The sequence below is a fragment of the Cervus canadensis genome, chromosome 4 (assembly GCF_019320065.1).
Source record: "Cervus canadensis isolate Bull #8, Minnesota chromosome 4, ASM1932006v1, whole genome shotgun sequence".
Taxonomy (NCBI): Eukaryota; Metazoa; Chordata; class Mammalia; order Artiodactyla; family Cervidae; genus Cervus; species Cervus canadensis.
Genome location: NC_057389.1, coordinates 12,149,606 through 12,160,138, shown reverse-complemented (window position 1 = coordinate 12,160,138; position 10,533 = coordinate 12,149,606). Strand labels below are relative to the sequence as shown.

The following is a 10,533-nucleotide window of genomic DNA, read 5'->3' as shown; positions in this document are numbered from 1 at the left end:
TATCAGACGGAACCAAAGAAGGTTTGCTTAATCTTTTTGAAAACTCTTTTTTTAGAGTCACAATTGTAATACACAATTTGCTAATGGTTTGCTGGCCAGTGTTCTCTGATGTAACCACTGAAACCAGCCATAGCAGCAGCTGTGAGAATGGATCTGATAAGCTTTAAGAGTAAGTCAGTAGCTTGTAAAAATGAAAAATAAAAAATGTTACAGTATAAAAAAATAAAACCCACATACGTACCATAGGATTGCCTAGCTTTCAAGAAGACATATCTAAAGATGTTCTTATCTCTTTCCTGGCTGGAACCATGGAGGGTGTAGAAGAGAAGAAAAAGAAGGTTTCTGTTATGCCAGAAACCCTTAAGAAAGAGCAAAAGAATTTCATAGAGCTTAAGATCAAGTGCCCAGGAAAGAAGTTTCCCCAAGTGTTGCTTTGAAAGGCAAGGAGGAAGCTTATCTATGAGAAAGCTAAGTCCTATCACAAGGAATACAGACAGCTTTAAGAACTGAAAGTCGAATGACCAGGATGGCGCGAAAAGTCGGCAACTTCTATGCTCCTGTAGAACCCAAGTTGGCATTTGTCGTCAGGATAAGAGGTATCAATGGTGTGAGCCCAAAGGTTCTAAAGGTGTTGCAGTGTCTTCACCTTTGTCAGATCTTCAGTGGCACCTGTGTGAGGCTCAACAAGGCTTCACTGAACATGCTGAGAATTATGGAACCATACATTGCATTGTCGTTCAGTTGCTGAGTCGTGTCTGACTCTTTGCGAACCCAGGGACTGCAGCAGGCCAGGCCCCCCTGCCCTTCACCATCTTCCAGAGCTTGCTCAAGCTTATGTCCATTCAGTCAGTGATGCCATCCAACCATTTATTTTCTGTCACCCCCTTCTCCTCTTGACCTCAATCTTTCCCAGCCTCAGGGTCTTTTCCAGTGAGTTGGCTCTTCTCATCAGGTAGCCAAAGTATTGGAGCTTCAGTTTCAGTACCAGTCCTTCCAATGAATATTCAGGGTTGATTTCTTCAAGATTGACTGGTTTGATCTTCTTGCTGTCCAAGGGACTCTCAAGAGTCTTCTCCAGCATCACAATTCAAATTTGGTGCTTCTTTATGGTCCAACTCTCACATCCATACATGATTACTGGAAAAACCATAACTTTAACTATACAAGTCTTTGTCGGCAAAATGATCTCTGCTTTTTAATACACTGTCTAGGTTTGTCATAACTTCTTCCAAGGAGCAAGTGTCTTAATTTTGTGCTTGCAGTCACCATCCACATTGATTTTGGAGGCTCAGAAAATGAAATCTGATACCATTTCCACTTTTTCCCCATCTATTTGCCATGAAGGACTAGAAGCCATGATCTTCAGTTTTGAATGTTGAGTTTTAAGCCAGCTTTTTCACCCTTTTACCTTCATCAAGAGGCTTTTTAGTTCCTCTTTGCTTTCTGCCATTAAAGTGGCATCACTTGCATATCTGAGGTTTTTGATACTCCTCCCGGCAATCTTGATTCCAGCTTGTGAGTCATCCAGCCCAGCATTTCGTATGATGTACTCTGCATATAAGTTAAGTAGGCAGGGTGCTAATATACAGCCTTAATGTATTTCTTTCCTAATTTTGAACCAGTCTGATGTCCTATGTCCAGTTCTAACTGTTGCTTCTTGACCTGCATGCAGGTTTCTCAGGAGGCAGGTAATGTGGTCAGGTATTCCCGTCTCTTTAAGAATATTCGGCAATTTGTTGTGCTTCACGCAGTCACGGCTTTAGTGTACTCAGTGAAGCAGAAGTAGATTTTATTTTATTTTTTGGAATTCCCTTGCTTTTTGTATGATCTAGCATATGTTGTGTGTGTGTGTGTGTACCCAAATCGTAAGTCTGTAAATGAATTGATCTGCAAGCATGGTTATGGCAAAATCAATAAGAAATGAATTGCCCTGACAGATAACTCATTGATTACTCTTTCTCTTGGCAAATATGGCATCATCTGCATGGAGGAGCTGATGCAGGAGATCTAAACTTTTGCAAAATATTTCAAAGGAACAAACAACTTCCTCTGGCCCTACAAACTGTCTTCTCCGTAAGGCAGAATGAAGAGAAAGGCCACCAATTTTGTAGAAGGTGGAGATGCTGGCCACAGGGAAGACCAGATCAACAGGCTTATCAATTAGAAGGATGAACTGAAGTGTCTACCATGATTATTTTTGTAATCTGGTCAGTTATTAAACAGTGAATGCTTTCAGATTTAAATATATTGTTCTCTGGGTGACTTTTATCTTTCCTCTGCCTTCCCCTAACTATTGTGGCAAATCTTGATGTGGTGAATGAAGTCAAATCAACAGCCTGTAGAACAAAAAACCGAGGGTCCGGTTTGTGTGAGAAACATTCCTTGGGTTTACTGAAGATTTTCCTGTACAAAAAGTCCTGATTTTTCACTTTTGAGTTGGCCAAACTGGGTCTATCCTAAGAAAATCTATTTCAGAGGCTTTTGTGCATGATTAAAGGTTCAGTTTACCAATAAAATCTGTTGCTGAAAATTAAAAAAAGGAAAATGTACTTAAACAAAGCATTGTTTGTTTAAGCAAAGTGAGTGCTCTTAGAGTGAAGGGAAAACTAAAAAAGAACAGAATCTTGCAAAGTCTAATGATGGTGATAATGTGCTATGGACTGGGACATTTGACAGCCAAATTCTTGCTGCCATGCTTCTTCAAGAGAAGAGAGGAGAGTGTGACCGTATGTATGGGACGTTGTGTCATGAAGCAGTTCGCTGCACAGGCTTAGACTTGGAAAAATAGTATCATCAGTTCTCAGAAGCTGTGTGAATTCAGGTAAACCATTTAACTCTTAAATGAATACCATTTAACTCTTTTGTAGCTACTTCCCTCATTTGCTAATAGGAATTCATTAATCCATTTATTTCTTCAACAAATAGTGATTGATTATTATGCGCTCAGTTCAGTCACTCAGTTGTGTCCAACTCTTTGCGACCCCATGGACTGCAGCATGCCAGGCTTCCCTGTCCATCTCCAACTCCCAGACTCAAACTCATGTCCACTGAGTCAGTGATGCCATCAACAATCTCATCCTCTGTTGTCCCCTTCTCCTCCCACCTTCAATCTTTCCCAGTATCGGGGTCTTTTCCAATGAGTCAGTTCTTCGCATCAGGTGGCCAAAGTATTGGAGTTTTAGCTTCAGCATTAGTCCTTCCAATGAATAGTCAGGACTGATTTCCTTTAGGATGGACTGGTTGGATCTCCTTGCAGTCCAAAGGACTCTCAAGAGTCTTCTCCAACACCACAGTTCAAAAGCATCAATTCTTTGGCACTCAGCTTTCTTTATAGTCCAACTCTCACATCCATGCATGACTACTGGAAAAACCATAGCTTTATCTAGATGGACCTCTGTTGGCAAAGTAATGTCTCTGCTTTTTAATATGCTGTCTAGGTTGGTCCTAACTTTTTCCCTAAGGAGCAAGCATCTTTTAATTTTATGGCTGCAGTCACCATCTGCAGTAATTTTGGAGCCCCCCAAAATAAAGTCTGTCACTGTTTCCATTTTAACCCCATCTATTTGCCATGAAGTGATGGGACCAGATGCCATGATCTTAATTTTGCACTAGGCCTTGTTTTTAAAACTGGGGTTACAGACCATGACTCTGCTTTCGTGAGCTTATATTCTTCAGGGAGAAGGCAGATAATGAACAGATAAATGCACCTGTAATATGTCAGGTGAAAGAAAAACAATAAAATAAAAGATATTAGTGCATAGAAAGATATAACATAGGGTTAGTTGTGTATGGGTGTTATATTTCATATTGGTGGTAAGAGAAGGTTATTTCAGGTGCTTAGACCTGAAGGCAGTGAGGAAACAAGCTATATAGCTCTGTGAGGGAGAATACTTCAAGGCAATCATATGTTGATAATGTTATACAGCTCACTTTTTTGCTTATTAATATACCATGATGTCAATACATATATGTTAATCTTATTCTTTTAAATAAGTGGGAATTTGTTTGCTGTTGTATAGATAGTATAGTAGTACAGGATTTTTTTTCGTCCTTTGGCTGGAGCAACTCTTATGATGGACATATCATTCTACATATAGATTTGTATGATTTGTATGTTTCTTCATTTCTAGAAGTTGAATTGCTGGTTCAGTGGGTTTATGGATTTAAAATTTCGATGGACATTACTAAATTGCCCATTGAACCATTGTATTCTTGATAATAGACACAATTTTCTTACATTTCTCCAGATACTGAATTGCTTTCCTGGTGTTTCAGGGATACCTAACTTTTTCACTTGAGTCATAACTTTTTCAATTTAATTTCTTAATAATTTTCTTACTCACATTTTCCTGTATTAAATAATTCATTTTCTGTCTTACTCCCTGCTGTCAGAGATTACATAATTAGAATTTAGTTTTAAAGGAGGAAGATAATATCTACTAAGCATCACTAACAGGAAACTAACTTTTGGTGTAGATTAGATTGTTAATTTCACTAGACCTTTAGTTTTAAATTTAATATGAATTTTAGCCTATATGAAGTGAATTAGTCTTATCAGTATTTAGAGAAGAACAGAGTTTTAGTCACTGAAAAATAGAAAGTTAAAAAAATTGCATTAGATTTCAACTACCTCTTTTATACATCTCTGTGATCAAGCTTAACATTAAATGACTAGACTAATCTAGTAATACATTTTGGGAAAACTTTGTAAAGAACTTTTAGTATAACTGAAAATTTCCCCCCCTAAGTCATGGATGTGTAAACAGAACTTGAAACACAATTATAAGCCCATCATTGTCAGCATCTGTGTGATGGACAGATATAGTAAACATTGAATTCACGTTAGCTTGAATTTACTCCCTTCATACCTCTTAGAGTTCTGATGTTGTCAGGGAAATAATTCTGGAACAGGCTTCTGTTTTCAGTATCTGTTTTTATCCTCTGTACCTGAAAGGTAGGTTTGTGTGGTCAAAAAGAACTTCTAGTTTAACTTGTGGTATAACTTTCTTTTATTATTCTGACAACTGGTTTTTATCATAACTTAGGAATTGATTGGTCCTCTCCACTGGCTGGAGAAGACAGTTCAATTTTATTGGCTGTAAATATTTTCCTAGAGCATCTTTTGGTCAGGAATCCAGGTACCTAGTTGGATACCTCTGAGTCTGTCTCAAGGTTGAAATCAAGGTGTCAATTAGATCTGTAGTCATTGCAATGCTACACCGTGTGACAATCAACTTCTGCATTTGTTTATGTAACTCTTGGCAGGCTTTAGGTCCTTGCTTGATGTTGACTAGAGACAACACTTCCTTGAAATATGGCCCTCTCCACAGAGCTATTCGCAGCTTGGCAACATGCTTCCCCAGAGAAAGGTCTCTAGGGGTAGAGGTGAGCAGGATGGAAGTCATTTTTATAATCTAGTTTTAGAAGTGGCATTCTACTAATTCTTTTGTTTTTAAACAACCTTTTTATTTTGTAATAACTTTATATTGTAAAAGTTACAAAGAAAAATTGGAATTATCCAATGCTCCTCTCCTTGTTTCCCCACATGTTAGCATTTTACATTGCCCTGGTATGTTTTTCAAAACTAAGAAATCCACACTGGTACAGTATTAACTAAACTCAAGCCTTTATTCAGATTTCACCAGTTTTTCTACTAGCAACCATTTCCATTTCCAGGATCATATCCAGGACACTCTCTTGCATTTAGCTGTCAAGTCTTCTCACTCTCTTCTGGGACAGATTATGCAGTATTTCAGATGGACAGAGGCCTGGAGGTTGGATTTTCACATGCTTTTCTCAGTTAATGTGTATTATGGATGGTGAGTGAAGCCCTAGCAGATGTATTATGATGGCTGCAGGTCTGCCATGTTTGTAGCAAAGGACCGGGCAGGCTGTCAGGCCACGGGGCTGAATGGGGAATGGTGAAGACTTCTGGACTGCCCTTCAGCTATGAGGGTGTAAGGTTGGGATGGGTTAGCCAGAGAACACTCTCAAGCTCTAAAGCCGGGGAATTATCCCCACACAAGTTTGCTAGCAAAGCTGGTCACCATGGACTTAGGGGTGTGCCAGTCATATACCCCAAGACCAGCACAAGACTAGGGAAAGTCTTAACCTAAGAAAATGCAAGTCCTATTTTTCCAGAACTCAGCCCATGATTTCAACTCTTGAACTCCCTCTTTGCATCTCTCAGAGCCAACTAACACAAATGAGAAACTCAGCTCTTCATTCATAGCTTTGGGTTTTAAGGATCAAGATGGTAATTCTTCGCAGGCCTTTTGGGACCCATGTTCATAAGGATCTCAGACATGGGAATGTAGATTCCTAAAAATCCCGAAACCTTATTCACTCTGGAGAAGGAAATGGCAACCCACTCTGGTGATCTTGCCTGAAGAACTCCATGGATGGAGGAAGCTGGAGGGCTGTTGTCTATGGGGTCGCAGAGTTGGGCACAGTTGAGTGACTAACACTTATTCACTCAAAATCTAAAAGTTTTGCTTTCTCTCCAAGGTCCTTGGAGTTATCAGGACACATTTGAATTTGATTCCAAATAAAATGAGCTAATCAGTTCAGTTCAGTCACTCAGTGGTGTCCAACTCTTTGCAACCAACCCCTGGACTGCAGCATGCATGGCCTCCCTGTCCATTGCCAACTCCTGGAGTTTACTCAAACTCATGTCCATTGAGTCGGTGATGCCATCCAACCATCTCATCCTCTGTCGTCCCCTTCTCCTCCTGTCTTCAATCTTTCCCAGCGTCAGGGTCTTTTCCAATGAGTCAGTTCTTCACATCAGGTGGTCAAAATACTGGAGTTTCAACTTCAGCATCGGTCCTTCCAATGAATATTCAGGACTGATTTTGTTTAGAACGGTCTTGTTGGATCTCCTTGCAGTCCAAGGGACTCTCAAGAGTCTTCTCCAACACCACAGTTCAAAAACACCAATTCTTTGGCGCTTTTATGACTTTGTCAATTATCTTCATTAAAGGTGAATAGGGCCAAGAATAAAGGTTGGAAAATAAATACTATGTTTCTACTAATAAAAATGACTTAATATTTACTAATAAAAAATTTTCAACTTAGGCAAAAAGATGAATTTAGAAAGAACTTTGGAATGAAATGTTGTGTGAGCTAAACAGGTCTCTTTAATCTTTGTATGTGTGTGCGCTAAGCCTCTAAGTTGTGTCCAACTCTTTGCAACCCCATGGACAGTAGCCCACCGGGCTCCTCAGTTCATGGTATTTCCCAGGCAAGAATACTGGAGTGGGTTTCCATGCCCTCCTCCAGGGGATCTGCCCAACACAAGGATTGAACCTGCATTTCCTGAATTGCAAGCAGATTCTTTACTGACTGAGCCACCAGGAAAGCCCCCTTAATCTTCTTTCACCTCATTTTATCTTCTACAAGGAATAAAATAAAATGACGTCTTAAGCTCTTCAGAGCTATGAAAATTGTTGACTGAGCAATGACTATCAACATAAATCTGTTAAAAGAAGATGTTATCAAGAAAGTAAGAAAAATTGGAATGCAAAAGCCTTTCTGCTCTACTAAAGTCAGGTGGCACTATTAAGACATTGATGGAAGCTTGGAAGAGACACTGTATGATGCAGAATATTGTCTCCACCCTTGCATAGTTCAATTTCAATTATTTGCATATTCATGCAGTGACAATTCCTCCTAACCATCCACAAGGCTCAGTGCCAAGGTAGTCAACAATCTGGTTGACTGTTTTTGTCTCTTAAAAATTGATCCAACAATTTATTCAGAGTCATTTTCACCATCTGCTCTATAACTGTGGGTTGGGGGAAGGACAATACACAGCTCAGTTTTAGCATAAAAATTCCACTTAGAGGTGTGACTATGGTCACATCGGTGAAAGCTATAAAAATAAATGCTGCAGGATTAAGGAGCTAAGGAACTCACAGTTAAAATGATAGAATTCTAGAGTATTGTTCCCTCATTCAACTTTTCTCGCATTTCTCCATACTTGATGGTAGGTCTTAAACCTAACTGAAACGTAACACATATGCATAGTCCCATTTGCTAAATACTATAATATGTAGTATCTAATTTGATTCAGTAAAAATTCTGTACAATAAGTTAGAACAGCAACAAATATTATTCTAGAATCTACTATTAATATTTTCTTCCACACTGAGGCACTTCAGTGGTTTTAGTGAAAACCAAAGGAAGTGATATTGTAACAATCAGCGGTCATCAAAATCAAGTGTTAACGGATACCTGGGAAGCCACCTAAGTTAGCAAGGGAAAGTGGTCAGAAGGGTGAAGATTAATGTCTATTTAAAATATTTCATAGCTTCTGTAAAACTGACAGCCATCCAGAAGGGATTCTTTGATCAGATTTTTTTTTTTTTTTACTGAGAAGAGAAAAATAAAGACTCTTTGGCAGAGTGATTATTAAGCTGCAGAGAATAATTCACAGTAAGTGTAAAGCACTGGAGACTTCCTTGAATGTATGTACGTATGAGGAAAACAACTCATGAACACTGTTTTTCAGGCTGAAGTTAAAGATGGGACTTATAAAGGCAATAGCTACCAGTTTTCACTAGGAAAAGTGATTGGCTTGTCAGTTCAGCATTGTTTGGTTGAAGTAGAGAGCCCTCAGCACATTTATTGAATCTGCCTCAAGTTTGTCAGCAGGCTATTTTAAAAATGCTGATTCTAAACAATTTTATGAAAAGCCATCACTCTAGTTCCCAGACAACTTCTTCCCTTTTCGCCCTCTAAGCCTGGGGTTGTGTGGTGGGCAGGGTTGCATGTATAGGCTCAGGCTTAGAGAAAGCTTCCCTCCTGGTTCCATTAATGACTGTGATAAGAATATGTACATTTCCTACCCATTCAATACCTTCTTCACGTGTTCACTGACTGCATATAACTGTTTTCTAACACATGGGAGTGTGGGCAGGTAGTCATGAATCAACAGTGTCCAGAACTTTCCTTTTTCTGTGATACGCTTGATGGTGTTTCTAAAGGAGTAGCCCTATAAAGACAGTGGATCCATTTTCAATTTAAACTCTGAAAGAAAGGCCTTTTTCTCACAAGAGTTCTTGAAAACTTGGCGGACAGCGATCAGAAATAAATCTAGATAACAGAGCAGAAGACTTCTTCTACCTGAGGAGGTTGTGTAGACTGAGCACAAAGTTATGGACAGATTGGCTACAAGTCCAATCTGCACAGTAAGAGCATGGATAAAGCATTCGGAGCTCTACTGTGAGTGACTACCAATCTAACTAAGACTTAATAATGTCACTCCTAGAGCAGGAACGAACATTCCTGTATAGAACCAGGTCAGTCTGGAGCAAGAGGAGTGGAGGACAGATGGAAGAAATTTCAGATGGAGCAACATACTGCCATATTGGTTAAGAATTTCTACTAGTTCCTTGGAGGAAAAAACAGTGATGTCCAAGTTTGTGGCATCTTATTCATTGTGAAGTATATAAGCAACATATTTTTGTGAGTTTACTATTGTATAATATGTACATTTATATGTATATACCTAATCAGCATATAATTGTCATTTCAGACTATGAGTTTAGTTATGTCCCACAAATGTTTTTGACATTAAAAACAATCCCGTAGTTAGTGACTTTTTTTCCACATAAAATTTGAAATTAGGAGAGAGATTTATACCTGGATATGAAGTTTTCTCAGTTATTACCATAGTCAAAATTCTGGCTCCCAGTTTTGACAAAATCACTGAGAAATTGTACTTATCAGCATTTATATCAATAAAGTGTATTTCTTGGTGTGTTCTGTTTTCAGTTCATCACCTGAAGTCTTTTTTTTTTTTTAATTTCATTTATTTTTATTAGTTGGAGGCTAATTACTTTTCAATATTGTAGTGGTTCACCTTAAGTCAAATAAAGCTTGAAATTGTTACCTTTACTCTAAAACTCTGATCATTTGTCCCTGCCCCTTCTAGTCATTACCCTATTTAAGTCACTGTCCTGCTATTTTCTCAGTCAAATCTACCAGGCTCCTCTGTCCATGGAACTGTCCCCAAGAATAGTGGAGTGGGTTGCCATTCCCTTCTCTGGGGGGTCTTCCCGACTCAGGAATCGAACCTGTGTCTCCGGTGCTGCAGGTAGATTCTGTACTGTCTGAGCCGCCAGGGAAGCCCCTTTCACTACCATTTTCTCAGCCAGCCAGTAAAGGCTTTTTAGTTTCTATTTAGAAGTTCCTTTGTGTCCTTCTGTGTATGATGTCTATCTCTGGATAGGTAGGATACTCAAATGTAGCAGGCTGATTTTCAGAAATTACAGATGGAGAGTTGCTCAGCAGAGGGAGGTTTAATGCAAACTGCCTTAAACCTGCAGTCCTCATTTGTTGGATCACAGCCCCTTTGGGAGTTTGCCCAGTGTAATCTGAAACTGTCCCCTATACTCAGGGGTGGGTAAGGAGAGGCTGAAGAAAAAGGCAGATGACTTCAGTTTGGTAGGTGGCAAAGAAATTGCTGAAGGGGCTTTTCTTGGGTGGCCACAAAACGAGTCAATTTCTGCCAGATCTTAAAGTTTTTAT

At 39.2% G+C, this 10,533-nt stretch overlaps 1 pseudogene; it reads left to right on the top strand.

The window, feature by feature from the left end:
• The first annotated feature begins 308 nt into the window (after window positions 1-308).
• LOC122440803 lies at window positions 309-2,164 on the top strand (annotated as a pseudogene).
• Window positions 2,165-10,533: the final 8,369 nt, after the last annotated feature.